Source organism: Canis lupus, chromosome 7 (genome assembly GCF_011100685.1).
Source record: "Canis lupus familiaris isolate Mischka breed German Shepherd chromosome 7, alternate assembly UU_Cfam_GSD_1.0, whole genome shotgun sequence".
NCBI lineage: Eukaryota > Metazoa > Chordata > Mammalia > Carnivora > Canidae > Canis > Canis lupus.
Window position 1 is genome coordinate 68,003,490 of NC_049228.1, and position 16,771 is coordinate 68,020,260.

Here is a 16,771-nt window from a genome sequence, read left to right on the forward strand (position 1 = left end):
AGTCACATAATCATAATTTATGACTTCCAATGTCCTTATGTAGACAGAGCGAATCCCCCTTGCTACTAACTTCCTAGAGTCACAAACTATCTAAAAGTGAGTGACCTTAAAAACATAACCAATTGCCATCTTTTCCTCTGTTCAAGATAAGTGATTAGGAAAAGCTTTGGAATGCAAAAATGTGCACAGTAAAAAATTGGCCCTTCTTCATTCCATACAGTGTGTCAAATGGTAGCCTTGAAAGACATTGAAAATCCCTTTATTCATTAGAGAAAAGCTAATTTGTCTTGTATTATTCAAGAAGGGTTTTGTTTCCCATCTGCATAAGGGAGTAGCAGAACCCTTAGCAAAGGGACAAAATATTTCAGTTCCAGCTCTAGTAATGGTTCATAAGTTGATAGAGTAGAATATTATGGAAAAACACTAGAGGCCTTCTTCCTCCACTGTCATGGCACCCAATTATGTCTTGCATTGACTGTATAATGTTTGCTTGAAATCCTTATATCTGATGTGATTCTCTTCCACAGAAAAGACAAATGAAAACAATGAACTTTAAAATATAAAACCTTCTGCTCATCTGCTGCCAGTCTTCCATTGCCAGCTACCCTGTTAGTGAGTAGAACCTGGTAATCAAAATTTAAAAATACTTCAAAGTTCAATTTCCAGGACTCTGTCAAATAGCTAGAAAAAGTCGCTTTGACACTCTTAAGTCTTGGAGGTTTATGTCTTATACTGAAAGATTATTTGAGATTTATTAAAATCAAATAAGATTTTGCTGGAAGAGAAAGAGCTAAAATGATATATCCATGAAATGCCCTGGGAACAGTACTTGTTCTAGTTGAACTGACATCAAGATAAAATCTTCTGGTAACTCAGACATCAAGGTTATACTATTTTTGACTACTGTTATACAAAGGTTTTAAGGCAGCCTTTTTGGCTTTTAAGTAATGCTCTGAGTCACACTGACTGTATTATCCAATATGAATTCTTTTCAGGACAATTCTAATTGGTACTTTTATGCCCCATGTTGTCATATATTTTATTTTGTTTTTGTGGTTAATATAATATATGTAGCACTCCCTTTTGCAAAGTTACTTCACATAGGTTATTTTATTTTGAAAACTCATATGTATTATATTTGAATAATCTATCCGCTTAACGGATTATTTTGACACTCATGTAATCAGAAATTTCTTCATTAACCAGAAAAAAATTTGGTAAGCTTCAGATGAATTTATCAATACAGTTAATAAGCATGACCTACTATATGGCTCCTATAGCCCCCCTCCCCCCCCCATAATTCACATTATTTTCAAGAGTATATTCCAGAATGTATTTCCCATATATTTCAAGAACATATGGGAAATTTACCAAATTTGATCATAGAATCAACAAATTCTTAAGAACAGATAACATGCAGAGCAACATATATGAAATTAATGCAGTACAACTGGAAACCAGTTAAAATAATACAAATCTCTCTATATTTCCCAAACCATATAAACAAAGGAAAACAAATAAAATTACATATAATTTACAGAGTAAATACCAGCCAATTCGATAAAACCCAATTTTCACAAGTTTGGAAATGAACAACACCAGAAGATCCATCTTGGAAGCTCCTTCAGAATGGAATATGGTGGGAATTGCATAGAATGGAAAGAATAGTGATGTTTTAGCATGGAAGAACAAACTTTCTGAAGAAAAGGGTCCCTGTCAGATCTGCTCCTACTCAGAGCAGATCGAATCAAAGTACTGGCTACACGAAAATCAAAATGAAGGGAGTTGGCGGGTAAGTGGAACCAGAGGTGAAATCTTAGCTAAGGCACCATGTTTGGGAAAGAAGGTTAAGTGAGAAGCAAAAATATCTTTTGGAAGCTTAGTGCAAAAGTAAAGAAGGCATTGAATGGTGGAAGAGTCTTAATAAACCAGACAGCATCACAAAATTGGACTTCCTTCCCTTCACAGTTTGTACTATTTATTTAAATCAGGTTTTATTAAAGTATAATTTACATGAAGGAAAATTCACCCTGATTATATGATAAAGTAGGTTTTATTAAAGTATAATTTACATGAAGGAAAATTCACCCTGATTATATGATAAAGTCTGATGAAATTTAACAAACATATGGCATGTGACTACCACCATAATGGAGATATAGAATATTTCCATCAGCCCAAAAGTTCCCTTGTGTTTATTTATAGTCAACGTCCTTCTCACATCCCCAGTTCTTGGCAACCACTTATGTCTTTCCTGTTCCTATAGTTTTGCCTTTTCCAGTGAATCGTATAAATTGATCATAATATATAGCCTTTTGAATATGGCCCTTTTCACTTAGCATAATGTTTTTTTTTTAATTGAAGGCAGCTTTTTAAAAATTTTTTAAATTTATTTATGATAGTCACACAGAGAAAGAGAGAGAGAGGCAGAGACATAGGCAGAGGGAGAAGCAGGCTCCATGCACCGGGAGCCTGATGTGGGATTCGATCCTGGGTCTCCAGGATCGCGCCCTGGGCCAAAGGCAGGCGCCAAACTGCTGCGCCACCCAGGGATCCCAGCATAATGTTTTGAAATTTATTTGTATTGTAGCATGTATCTGTATTTTTCAAAAATTGCCAAATGGTGATCCATTGATGGTTATACCACAACTTGTTTATCTCTTCACCAGCTGATGAATGTTTGATAGTTTCCAAAGTTTGAATAAATCAGTAAAAGTAAATGCATAAAGTTTTTGGTGTGGATGTGCATTCCTATGTTTTTCAGATAAATATGTGAGTAAGCATGATGGTTAATTTTATGTGTCAACTTGACTGGGCCTCAGGGTGCCCAGGTATTTGGTTAGATACTATCCCCAGTATTTCTGTGAAAGTATTTTTAGATAAGATTAGCATTTAAATTGGTAGACTGAGTAAAGTAGGGCCTCATCCAATCAACTGAAGACCTGAAGAAAACAAAATGACTGATCCTTCCCTAGTAATAGAGAATTCCTCCTGCCTGACTGCTTTTGAATTGGGGCATTGGCTGTTCCTGCTTCTGTTTGTTTGCTTTTAATTGACATATAATTGACACGTAACATGTGTAAGAGACTTCGAGAAAGAAATGGAACTTTACCTGTACTTTAGAGAAAAAAGACGGTAAAATATTAATAGCTTTTGTGGAGGTACTAATTTTTTTTAACAAATTTTTGTAGAGGTACTACAACTAATAGGTTGTGGAGGTATCTGAGTTTGTTATGTTATTTTTCTCTATTTTAAAACTAAGAATAATGAAAAATAGTAACCTCTGAGATTTCACATATAACCACTTAATCATTGCTATCAAGTTTATTATAGAGTCATCATTGGCAACAAAGCCTTAATTTCCATATCATATCAGAAAACATCCTGACAATTGGATTTCTCTTAGCAAACCTGTGCCTTTGGGTCTTGAAAATGGTAAACTCCCAAAGCAATGCCAAATCCACAACCTTACTAGCTCTCCAAGGCCCTGGAAGAGACCTCTAATCTCACATGATTCAGAGGAATCCTTCCTAATGATGATAGTCACATCCAGTTTTGAAACACTAAACCATTAAAATTGAAGGATACTCATAGTTCTTGTTTTTTGTTTTTGTTTTTGTTTTTTTACTCATAGTTCTTTTACTCACTGACTGCGCTTTTGTAACTCTCCCACTGCTCACTGAGAATGTTATAACTTATCTATTGTATCTTATCCTCTCAGCAACCCAGTTCTTCTTCTTGCAGGGTTTCTAAATTACAGTTCTAGTTGAAGACCACTTAGAGAGGAGGAGGATGAGAATCAGAGGTGGTGTCTGGTAGGTAGGCAAGCGAAGAAAAACACTTTTAGTGTTGAATTGCAGGTGGAAGTATTCAGGGAGAGAAAGGTAGAAGAGAGCTTCCCTATTTCTAAGAGATTTTCTTTGAAATTTATCGGAAGTGGATGAGGATAGTTAAAATATCCTCATAGATTTGGAGCTATTTGTATATGACTATTGATGCTCTTTCCCACATCAGTAGCTTGGTGAGAAGTGTCCTGTTTGGCTGGAGATTATTCTGCTTCCACTTATCACCACTTGAGGTGGTTTATGGGATGTCTAAGCATCCCCTTTGTCCTGTAAGGCAAGAGGATATGGTGAGAAACTGGGAAATGTGTAATCTGTTAGGAAGGTGGTAGAGCAAAGGCAGCCTCCAGTGGGAGTTTATGGTTAAGGACAGTAGTCACAGCATACTGTGCAGTTTGATACCTAGGAACAGAACTGGCCACAATTCAGGAGACACCTACTTTGCCTCAAAGGGCAAGAGACATCTTTCTGGATGCTGTTATGTCCCAAAAGACAGAATAAAGACTATAAGCCTCTGTTTGGCTGCCGTATTTCCCTCAGCACCCAGGTCTCAACACGTAGAGGGTGAAGGGTATGGGAGGAGCTAATGAGATGGTGTGAACACTTCTCTAAGAATTTTAACTTGTACTTGAATGAGTATTTACTTGAAAGAGACTATATTTTTTGAATGGGACTTTATTAACTTGGAAGAAACTGAATTACTTTTAATTAGCATTTAAAAAAATCCTTTTCTCTCCTGCACCCCTGGACTGCTGCCATCATGGAAATAGGAATGCCAAAGCAAGAGAAGATACAGAAATAAAAGTTACGGTTTTTACACATGGATTTGTGACCTTTAAAATTTGACTTCAGGATATACGATAATTCATTCTTAAAGTAAAACTATCTTCTATTTTTTGGGAGAATAAAGCCATCAAAAAGACCCATTGTGATTTTTTTCTATATTCTGTTCTGGGCACCAAGATGAAGCTGTTTCAAACTGGCAATGTTCATAATATTCTTTTTTAAACCCATGCCAGGGCTACAGTAAATGTAATCTAGTATGTTTCTTCCCTCATATAATATATGGTATATAATTTGTTGGACAGGATTTTCACAATCTTAAGGGCTGCTTTATCTGTGATGTTCAAACCCGTAAATATATCAGGTACTTGTCTGAGTTGTAATTTTAGTTTTCTTTACTAATAAATTTGATATTTTATGTAATCTTTACTATGAATAGTAAGAAATCTTGTTTTTAAAAATTATCAGAAGTTCAATCTAAATCAGTTCAATTTGTTTTGTGTTAGATGCATTCAAGACACTCTTCAAATCTTTATGGAATTACCAAGGAAGACCACATTCTGCAGGCTTGGATTACCAAGGAACAAGGTATGACCTCGTCTCCACCCCTCTGTCTGTATCTTGATGTCAGCACACAAGCTTTGTGACAACAGTGGTTGTACTGAGGCCACATTTATTCAGACAAATATTGACATGCATTATTAACATTTAGAACATTTAGAACTATTAACATTTCCATTCCTAGTTGACTCATTTACAAACTAACAAATTCATATGACAATCCATAGTAGATATTTAATAAATATTTGTTGAATGAATAAATGAACATATGGGCTGATTTGCATGAGATCTAAAAAAATGAAGTGTGGCATGTATTTGTGATGAAACAAATCATTGTGTGCTAAGTTCCTTTTCTTTTTCTCTTTCTGATGTTCACGGTATTCATTTTTCACTTATATCTGATATTTGGTATAACACATATAACCATAATGACAATTAATGGAAATTGTAATAGAGAAGGAGAAAGGAAAAGAGGGATTTAAAAAATTAAATTTTTTTCATTTGTTTTTATTGAAGTTCGATTTGCTAACATATAGTATAACACCCAGTGCTCATCCTATCAAGTGTCCTCCTCAGTGCCCATCACTCAGTTACCCCAACCCCCCACCCACCTCCCCTTCCACAGCCCTTTGTTCATTTCCCAGAATTAGGAGTCTCTCATAGTTTGTCACACTCTCTGATATTTCCCACTCCGTTCCCCTACTTTCCCTTATAACCCCTTGCACTATTTCTTATATTCCTCTTATGAGTGACAAGATATGATGTTTTCCCTCTCCGATTGGCTTACTTGACTCCGCATAATACCCTCCAGTTCCATCCACGTCAAAGCAAATGGTGGATATTTGTTGTTTCTGATGGCTAATATTCCATTGTGTATATATATATATATATATATATATATATATATATATATACCGCATCTTCTTTATCCATTCATCTTTCGATGGACACCGAGGCTCCTTCCACAGTTTGGCTATTGTGGACATTGCTGCTATGAACATTGGGGTGCAGATGTCTTGGCTTTTTCACTGCATCTATATCTTTGGGGTAAATCCTCAGCAGTGCAATTGCTGGGTCATAGGGTAGCTCTATTTTTAACTCTTTGAGGAACCTCCACACAGTTTTCCAGAGTGGCTGCACCAGTTCACATTCCCACCAACAGTGCAAGAGGGTTCCCCTTTCTCCTCATCCTCTCCAACATTTGTTGTTTCTTGTCTTGTTAATTTTCTCCATTCTCACTGGTGTGAGGTGGTATCTCATTGTGGTTTTGATTTGTATTTCTCTGATGACAAGTGGTACAGAGCATTTTCTCATGTGCTTGTTGGCCATGTGTATGTTCCCTTTGGTGAAATTTCTCTTCATATCTTTTGCCCATTTCATGATTGGATTTTTTTTTTTTTTGTTCCTTGGGTGTTGAGTTTAATAAGTTCTTTATAGATCTTGGACACTAGCCCTTTATCTGATAGGTCATTTGCAAATATCTTCTTCCATTCTGTAGATTGTCTATGAGTTTTGTTGACTGTTTCTTTTGCTGTACAGAAGCTTTTTATCTTGATTAAGTCCCAATAATTCATTTTTGCTTTTGTTTCTCTTGCCTTCATAGATGTATCTTGCAAGAAGTTACTGTGGCTAAGTTCAAAAAGGGTTTTGCCTGTGTTCTCCTCTAGGATTTTGATGGATTCTTGTCTCACTATTTAGATCTTTCATCCATTTTGAGTTTATCTTTGTGTCTGTTGTAAGAGAATGATCCAGTTTCATTCTTCTGCACGTGGCTGTCCAATTTTCCCAGCACCATTTATTGAAGAAACTGTACTTTTTCCAGTGGAAATTCTTTCCTGCTTTGTTGAATATTAGTTGACCAAAGAGTTGAGGGCCCATTTCTGGGTTCTCTATTCTGTTCCATTGATCTATGTGTATGTTTTGTGCCAGTACCACACTGTCTTGAGGATCACAGCTTGAAATCTGGCATTGTGATGCCCCTGGAATTGGTTTTCTTTTTCAACATTCCTCTGCTATTTGGGGTCTTTTCTGATTCCATACAAATCAAGTTTATTTGTTCCAACTCTGTGAAGAAAGTTCATGGTATTTTGATAGGGATTGCATTGAACGTGTAAATTGCCCTGGGTAGCATAGACATTTTCACAATATTTTTTCTTTCAATCTATGAGCATAGAATGTTTTCCATCTCTTTATGTCTTCTTCAATTTCTTTCAGAAGTGTTCTGTAAGAAAAATTTTTAGGGTATAGGTCCTTTACCTCTTTGGTTAGGTTTATTCCTAGGTATCTTATGCTTTTGGGTGCAATTGTAAGTGGGATTGACTCCTTAATTTCTCTTTCTTCAGTCTCATTGTTAGTGTATAGAAATGCCACTGATTTCTGGGCATTGATTTTGTATCCTGCCACATTGCTGAATTGGCGTATGAGTTCTAGCAATCTTGGGGTGGAGTCTTTTGGATTTTTCTATATACAGTATCATGTCATCTGTGAAGAGGGAGAGTTTGACTTCTTCTTTGTCAATTTGAATGCCTTTTATTTCTTTTTGTTACCGGATTGCTGAGAATAGGACTTCTAGTACTATGTTGAATAGCAATGGTGAGAGTGGACATCCCTGTCATGTTCCTGATCTTAGGGGAAAGGTTCTCAGTGTTTCCCCATTGAGAATGATATTTGCTGTGGGCTTTTCATATATGACTTTTAAGATGCTGAGGAATGTTCCCTCTATCCCTACACTTTGAAGACTTTAAACAGGAATTAATGCTGTATTTTGTCAAATGCTTTCTCTGCATCTATTATGGTTCTTGTTTTTTCTCTTGTTGATGTGATTTATCATGTTGATTATTTTATGAGTGTTGAACCATACTTGCATCCTAGGGATAAATCCCACTTGGTCATGGTGAATAATCTTCTTAATGTACTATTGGATCCTATTGGCTAGTATCTTGCTGAGAATTTTTGCATCTGTGTTCAACAGGGATATTCGTCTATAATTCTCCTTTTTGGTGGGGTCTTTGGTTTTGGAATCAAGGTAATACTAGCCTCATAAAATGAATTTGGAAGTATTCTGTCCCTTTCTATCCTTTGAAATAGCTTTAGTAGAATAGGTGTTATTTCTTCTTCTTTTAAAAGATTTTATTTATTTATTCATGAGATACAGAGGCAGAGAGAGAGAGAGAAAGAGAGAGAGAGAGAGAGAGAGAGGCAGAGACATAGGCAGAGGGAGAAACAGGCTCCAAGCCTGATGTGGGACTTGACCCTGGGACTCCAGGATCACACCCTGATCTGAAGGCAGGCACTAAACTGCTGAGCCACCCAGGGATCCCAGGTGTTATTTCTTCTTAAACATTTAATAGAATTCCCCTGGGAAGCCATCAGGCCCTGGACTTTTGAGTCTTGGGAGATTTTTGATGACTGCCTCAATTTCCCCATTGGTTATTGTCCTGTTCAGGTTTTCTATTTCTTCTTTTTCTAGTTTTGGTAATTTCTGGTTTTCCAGAAATGCATCCATTTCTTCTAGATTGCCTAATTTGTTGGCATATAGCTGCTCATAATACATTTTTAAAAATTGTTGTATTTCCTTGGTTGTGATCTCTCCTTTTTCATTCATGATTTTATTAATTTGAGTCTTTTTTCTTTTTAATAAGGCTGGCTAGGGATTTATATATCTTATTAATTCTTTCAAAGAACCAACTCCTGGTTTTGTTGATCTGTTCTACAGTTCTTCTAGTCTCCATTTCTTCAGGTTCTGCTCAAATATTTATTATCTCTCTTCTACTTGGTGTAGGTTTTACTTGCTGTTCTTTCTCCAATTCCTTTAGGTGCAAGGTTAGCTTGTGTATTTGAGTTTTTTTCCAGTTTTTTTGAGGGATGCTTGTATTGCAATATATTTCCCTCTTAGGACTTCTTTTGCTGTATCCCAAAGATTTTGAATGGTTGTATCTTCATTTTCATTAGTTTCCATGAATGTTTTCAGTTCTTCTCTAATTTCTGGTTGACACATTCATCTTTTAGTAGTATGCTCTTTAACCTCCATGTGTTTGAGTTTCTTCCAAATTTCTTCTTGTAACTGAGATCTAGTTTCAAAGTATTGTGGTCTGAAAATGTGCAGGGGACAATCCCAATCTTTTGGTGTCAGTTGAGACCAGATTTGTGACCCAAATGTGGTCTATTGTGGAGAAAGTTCCATGTGCACTTGAGAAGAATGTGTATTCATTTTCGTTTGGATGGAAAGTTCTGTATGTATCTGTGAAATCGATTTGGTCCAGTGTATCATTTAAGGCCCTTCTTTATTTGGTGATGTTGTGCTTAGAATATCTGTCATTTGCTGAAAAGTGCTGTGTTGAAGTCTTCTACTATTAGTGTATTATTATCTAAGCATGTCTTTGGTTATTAATCGATTGATATACTTGAGAGCTCCCACATTGGGGGCATAAATATTCATGATTGTTAGGTCTTCTTGTTGGATAGATCCTTTAAGTATGATATAGTGTCCCTCTTTATCCCTTACTACAGTCTTTGGGATAAACTTTAATTTATGTAAGAGGAGAGCTACCCCAGCTTTCTTTTGAGGACCATTTGAATGGTAAATGGTGCTCCAATCTCTCATTTTCAGGCTGGAGGTGTCCTTAGGTCTAAAATAAGTCTCTTGTAGACAGCAAATAGTTGGGTCTTGCTTTTTTATCCAGACTGAAACCCTGCATCTTTTGATGGGATCATTTAGCCCATTTATGTTCAGAGTTACTATTGAAAGATATGAATTTAGTGTCATCATAACCCCTATTCAGTCTCTGTTTCTGTGGATTGTTTCTTTGGGCTTCCTCTTTCTTTTACAGAGTTTTCCTTAATATTTCTTGCAGAGCTGGTTTGGTGGTCATATATTCTTTCAGTTTCTCCCTATCCTGAAGCTTTTTATCTCTCCTTGTATTCTGAATGAAGCCTTGCTGGATAAAGTATTCTTGGCTGCATGTTCTTCTCATGTAGTACCTTGTGTATGTCATTCACACTTTCTGTCCTGGCCGGTGTCTGTGGAGAGATCTGCCGTTAATCTAATATTTCTCCCCATATAAGTTGAGAATCTCTTGTCTCGTAGTGCTTTAAGAATTGTCTCTATATCTTTGAAATTTTCAAGTTTCACTATGAAATGTTGAGGTGTTGAATGGCTTTTATTGTTTTTTTTTGTTTGTTTGTTTTTTGTTTTTTTTTTTTTGGAGGGGTCCTCTCTATCTCTTGGATATGAATGCCTGTTTCCTTCCCCAGTTTTGGGAAGTTCTCAGATATGATTTGTTCAAATATACTTTGTGGTCCTCTCTCTCTCTCAGTCTCATCTGGAACCCCAATTATACGTGTGTTCTTCCTTCTCAAGGTATCATTTATTTCCCTAAGCCTTTCATCATGGGCTCTTAATTGTTTTCCCCTTTTCCTCTCTTTCCTTCCTTACCATCAACTTGTCTTTTATGTCACTCACTGTCTCTTCCAGCTCATTAACCCTAGCAGTTAGAACATCCAATATGGATTGCATATCATTTAATCTGTTTCTAATTTTGGCCTGATTAGATCTCAGTTCTGCAGCAATGAAGTCTCTAGAGTCCTTTATGCTCTTTTTCAGAGCCACCAGTAGCTTTATAATTGTACTTCTGAATCTAATTTCTGACATCGTATTGAAATCCAAATTCTGTAACTCTTTGGCACAGAGTACTGTTTCTGGTTCTTTCTTTGGGGTGAATTCTTCCTTCTAGTTGTTCTGTCCTGTGCAGAGTCGCTGTATGAGCAGGCTGAGTCAAAAATACCAACCACAACTTAAATAAAATACACTCTTGTTAGAAGCTTAAACTTTTCTCTCTGTAACATTCCAGATGTTCTCTTTTTAAATCTCAGGTCGAATTCATAGGTGTTCAGGATGTTTTGAAGGTTATCTAGGTAAGTTTGTGGGACCAGGTGAGTTGAGGAACCCTACTCTTCCATCTTGAGAGAAAGACCAAGAGGGATTTCTTTTTTTTAAACAAATGAGATGGTGGGAGAAGCTTTGGGTCATTTATCAAGTAGATCTATCAAGTGCTGCTCACAGAATATCACTTTTGTGCAGTTCAGAATAAGTTACTGAAATTGGCATTGACTAGTCTGAATTTCTTAGGGGAGAAGTCACCTCCCAGAAATGAGATGCCCTCATCTTTCTTAAGACTTGACACTTTGGAACCGAAGATGAAGTGGTGGGGAATGTGGGTCAATAGTAGTGGGATATTCGAGTAAAATTCCCCCTTAGGTAGCATCAGAGTAAGGGGATAAGGAACTGCAGACAAAAGATCCCTGACTGTAAGAATTTCATGATCTTTGTATTTTTCAGTTTATTTTTGCTTTTTTTGTCTTTTTTAAATGTGATTATTCCTAAAATGCTTGTGATGAGATCAGACCTTGAGAATGCCAGAGAAAGACTTTTTTTTTTTAAATGGAAAGGCTTAAAAAAATCATTTCATGATCTCATTTGGTTGAAAAGGCAATTGTGAACTACTGTGGAGTTTGAAATAACACAATGGTGTAATCAAAGGTATTGTTGAAAATATGGCTTATTTTGTGGATTGAGCAGACTGAAACTGAAGGAAGGGAAGCTGATGAAACAGTAGGGTTTGAGACAATTTTATGGCATTAGAAATGGAAGAGGAAGGAATGATCTGTGAAATTTTCGAATTTTCTTTAGGAGCTGAAAAAGTGACAAAAAATTGAAATCTTTGTTAAACTTTGTTGGGTCTGATCTAAAAACCATTCCCCAGCCTTTTCCCTGCAACTACTGGCTGAGTATGTCACTCTTCATAGAAGCTGAAAATGCCACATGCCTGGTTTTACTGTCTTTCTTTCACCTAGAGCATTAATATATGTTTAAATGGCTAAAAAGAAGTCATATAAAATGACTGGGAATGTTTTTTCCCCTAAAAAGAACAACATTCAAAAACCAAACCAAAAAAAAAATTCTCTTGTCATTGAATGTGAGGCCCAGAACAGCAACCATCTGTGGTACAAAGCAACAAGCTTGAAGAAAAGTTTTAGAAACTGAAGATAGTCAAGCAGAATTATTGCTATCACTAAGATGCCAAAACAAACCTAAAAATATCCTCCTTCTGGAATTATTTTGATGAGATTAAATAAGTGGGTTTACTGTTAATTTTTTTAGCCTTGGGATGCCTGGGGTGGCTTGGCCATTGAGTGTCTGACTTTGGCTCAGGGCGTGATCCCAGGATCCAGATTGAGTCCCACATTGGGCTCCCTGCATGGAGCCTGTTTCTCCCTCTATGTCTTTGATTCTCTGTGTGTGTGTCTCTCATGAATAAATAAATAAAATCTTTAAAAAAAGTTTTTTAAGCCTTTTTCCGTATGATTTTTAGATAGGGGAAATTCTCCTGATCTGGACTACATTTCATTGATTCTATCCTCTGTCATCTCCATCTACTGTGGTGCCCACCCATATATTTTTAATTTTTTAAAAAGATTTGTTTATTCATTTGAAAGAGAGAGAGCACACGCATGGGTTCATGTGCATGAATTGGGGGAGAGGCAGAAGGAGAGGGAGGGAGAATCCCAAGCAGAATTTCTCCTGAGCACAGAGCCTGATGTGGGGCTCCATCTCATGACCCTGAGATCATGATCTGAACTGAAATCAAGAGCTAGACAGTTAACTGAGCTACCCAGGCAACCCTGAATTTTTTATTTTTGTTACTGTATTTTCAGTTCTATAATTCCTTTTGGTTCTTTTGGTAATTTCTGCTTTTTATTGAGATTTTTCTGACTTTTTTCATTTGTTTCAACAGAACTGTTACTTGTTTGCTGAAGCATTTCTATGACTACTGCTTGAAAATCTTTGTCAGATAATTCCAATATTAGATTCATCTTGGTAATGGTGTTTTTTTTTTGTTGCCTGTTCTCATTCATGTTTGTTTCTTGGTATGATGAGTGATCTTTTCATTATATCCTGGACATTGTGTACTTTACATTATGAGACTGTGGATCTTATTTAGTCTTCATTGTTTAGTAAGCAGTCCTCTTGTTGAAATGTAGCACTAGGAGGCTGGTGGGCTGTATATTCAGCTCTCTGCTGGGCCCTGATAATACCACCTCTACAAAATTGGAGTGCTGACTCACATTGTCTCATTGTACATGGATAGATTCAAAGTTTAGCAACCATCTCAGCTCTGTTGACACCTTCCCAGTAAAAATGGGGACTGATTTGCACCTCCTGATTGCTTGTAAGTAGAGGCTTATGATCAGCTCCTGGGTGGGTTCATTGTCACTAGGGGAGGGGGATGCAGGGGCTAACTTACATTGCTTTGCTGTTGTAGAGTGAGTGCAGCAACTTGCCTCCCACTGGGCAGCCTAGCTCCCATGGTAGGAAAAGGGGGCGGGGGCGTTGAACACCTCACCTTGAACCATATCACTCAGTTTCATTGATGCTGAGTGGTGGTGAGCCTCTCTGATATCAGAAGAGGAGGAAAATGGAGTTCTTCCCACCTTAATTTGCATGGCCTTGGTCACTTGTGGATGTCAGGTGCAGATGGAGGCCCACTAGACCTTGCTGCTATGGGAGTGGTATTGAAGCCCAATGGTAACTAGCTGTGCCTTGAACCACCTTATAAAGTCTTTTAGCTAGTGGGTGGAGATGGAGGCTCAGCCTATCACTGGACCTCACCAGCCCTGTCCTGATGTGGAATTAAATCACCACATGCTACCACCAACAAGAAACAACTAGTTTCCTGCTTTGCCCCCCCTCTTAAACTTTGAGATGGGGTTGTGTGGTTGGAATAGGGTTGGTATTGCCAAAAACATTTTCTGATTTTAAGTTACTCTTTTCCCAGCTTTCTGGCTAGGAGAAACAGGCATTTCTTGGAGCTCCTTTTTGTCTGTACTTGTTGACAATTGGATCAGAAGCTTCTGTAGCACCATATCTGGGAAATGTAGGATGATAAGGAAACCCAGAGAATTCACCACCATGACATTTCTCAAGGCTGAGGTCACTATTTTCTCCCCACCTTTCAGAATCTTCCTGTGCTTGTTTATTGTGTTAGGCAACGTTTTATTCTATATAAGGGGATGTATTACTCCATGTGGGCTGAAGCAAAAGTCTTGATTTTACTTTTTAATCATGTTTTAGTTGGGTACACTGTTACTTACAGTCAAAATCATCCTAAGTGATACAGTAATAATGCTGAGCAATAGATACACTGCAAGGATGTGTGACCCAAATCTATTTTAAAGTTTCAATAGTCAAAATAGGCACTCCATTGATGTTGTATAATTGGGAATTAAAACACTGGAAGTATCATTAATATCAGTCACATAACAGTATCTTAGAGACAGGAGTTGTCGTTACTTAACTAAAATATATTTTCTACTTTCCTTCCTCTTAGATGGAATAGGTTTTGTTCTGATCCTTTTAGGTCCACATTGGTTGTGTGTGTGTGTGTGTGTGTGTGTGTGTGTGTGTGTGTATGTATGCCTTGTTTTGTTTAGAACCACATACATCTTGACACATGTACACAGGAACACTTTCCTTTGTTAGATTACCAACCTTTCCCTCACTTAGGCTTTATTAGTGCTACTAACTCTTTTCTTTTTTGGCTGCCAAAATTATTACTTACTGGTGTACTGCTGAGATATAAGATTCTTTCCTCCCATCAGTGTAGATTGGCTTTATTAAAACAGCTTCCTTGTCAGAAGATTTATTTATTACTTGGGCCGTCACTTTAGTAGAACACTAATGAGAATATTTGTAATAAATCTACTGACTTCATTTTTGACATTTGACTTCTGACAGAATTCAAGACTGACATCTCCCTCCTTCCAGTTTGTCCCACATCTGGATAAGAAAAGGTGTGTGCATTCCCTCTTTTGGAAGTTCAAAACAAGGAAAGCCCTACCACCTATTGGGACCTGATAGCCCCACCCTCAAATCACAATAAAAGCCAAAGTCAATAATCCCTCTTTATTCTCTCAAATCATTTTCAGACCTGTTGGGCTCTGCTCCCCCTAGAAAGCCTTCTCATTTGAGTAATAATTATCTTCATACCCTCTTGGTGTATATATGGCCTTATCAGTTTTGACATTTGAACCAAAATTTAGATGGAGTGGTGGTCTATCCCACTTCTGCAGTTTGGCCATGATATGCTTATTTTGGCAACACAAATATCATAGTGGTGAGATGTTAGGGAATCATTGAAGATTTTTACCATCAATTCCCATTGGGACAATTTTTTTTTTCAGAAGTAGTGGCAGGAAGTGCAAAAGGTTTTATTGCACTCAGTAGGTAGAGATTCTAGATATCATATTGGCAAATCCATGAGAACAAGGGCTGTGATTGTATTGTTCATTGTGTATCCTTAGCATTTAACACAGTACCTAGCACATAAGAGATGGCCAACAAAGTTTGAATGAATGAGTGAGTTAAGCCCTACCATTTTCTACCAGAAGGTTCTAATCTCCAGGGAGGAGAACCAAGCCCCCTGGGCAGTGTCCTGGTTTTTATGCAACCAGACATGTGGCCTAGAGCTGTTGATGTGATTGATAACCAGCATGGATAAGATGGAGATGAATAACTCGTGAATATTTAATACTTTCTATTGAAAGACATCATGAATTGCTTTATTAAGCAGGGACATCCCTGAGATTGCATAAATCAGAGTTAAGAATCGTTAAGAACTGTTAAAAAATGAGGGTCTGCAATGACATTCATAAAAGGAAAAAGTAGGAGTTAACGTGAGAATGTGCATATTTTTACAATTCTAAGTGACTGTGTGGGGAGATTTATCAGGTGTTTGAACATAGGGCTATGTAATTAATTAATGACTGACAGAAAAATGCCAAATCGATATCTCTGCTTTTGTTTCACTATTTCTCAGACTTTGGGTAATTTGCCCATTCTTTAAAAATTATTCATGTCTCTTAATCCAGGAATAGGCAAATGTAAATTGGTCATAATCTTTGCTCTGTAGCTATATATAGTTTAGTAGGGAAGCTAGACAAATAGACAAGTGATTGTCTATGATTGAGCGCTATAATAGTGGTATGCGTGGAAGATTAGTCGAGCCTATGATACCATTCATCTGGGGCTCTCAAGAAAGATTTCTCAAAGGATGAATGGGGTATGGAAAATATTTTTATAGCTCAGCAAGCTAGTTTTTTCTTTTGTAGTCATGCAGGTAAACCACCTTTCCTAGCTACCTTTCACCAACTCATTTTTTTATATAAGTGATAACCCAGGATTGGATTCTGTCCAGTTAAATGTGCACATGAAACAAAGAACTCCAAGGCCCTGGACCAGGGGTTGGACAAACTATGGCTTTGAGGCCAAATCTTGCCTGTTGCTTCTTTTTGTAAATTAAGTGGTTTTTGTTTTGTTTTGTTTTGGAGAGGGAGAGAGACAGAAAGTGAGAAAGTGGGTAAGAAGGGCAGAGGGAGAAAGAGAATCTCAAGGAGGCTCCATGCCCAGCACAGAGCTCAACGTGGGGCTCAATCTCTCATGACCCTGAGATCATGACCTGAGCTGATACAGTTGAAGATAGAGACCAGTATTCACAGAGCAAATGTGGCTGCACTTTTGCAAATGTGAA

At 37.2% G+C, this 16,771-nt stretch overlaps 1 long non-coding RNA gene across 3 annotated transcripts in view; it reads left to right on the forward strand.

The window, feature by feature from the left end:
- Positions 1–521: 521 nt before the first annotated feature.
- LOC111096804 overlaps positions 522–16,771 on the forward strand; it is a 140,992-nt gene continuing 124,742 nt past the window's right edge. For 2 of the 3 annotated variants that reach the window (XR_005362588.1, XR_005362590.1), the window contains exons 1-2: positions 522–612; positions 5,132–5,213. This is a non-coding gene — a long non-coding RNA (uncharacterized LOC111096804). Of the gene's footprint in view, positions 627–5,131; positions 5,214–16,771 lie in introns of all 3 variants that reach the window. The other variant, XR_005362589.1, reaches the window with a different exon arrangement.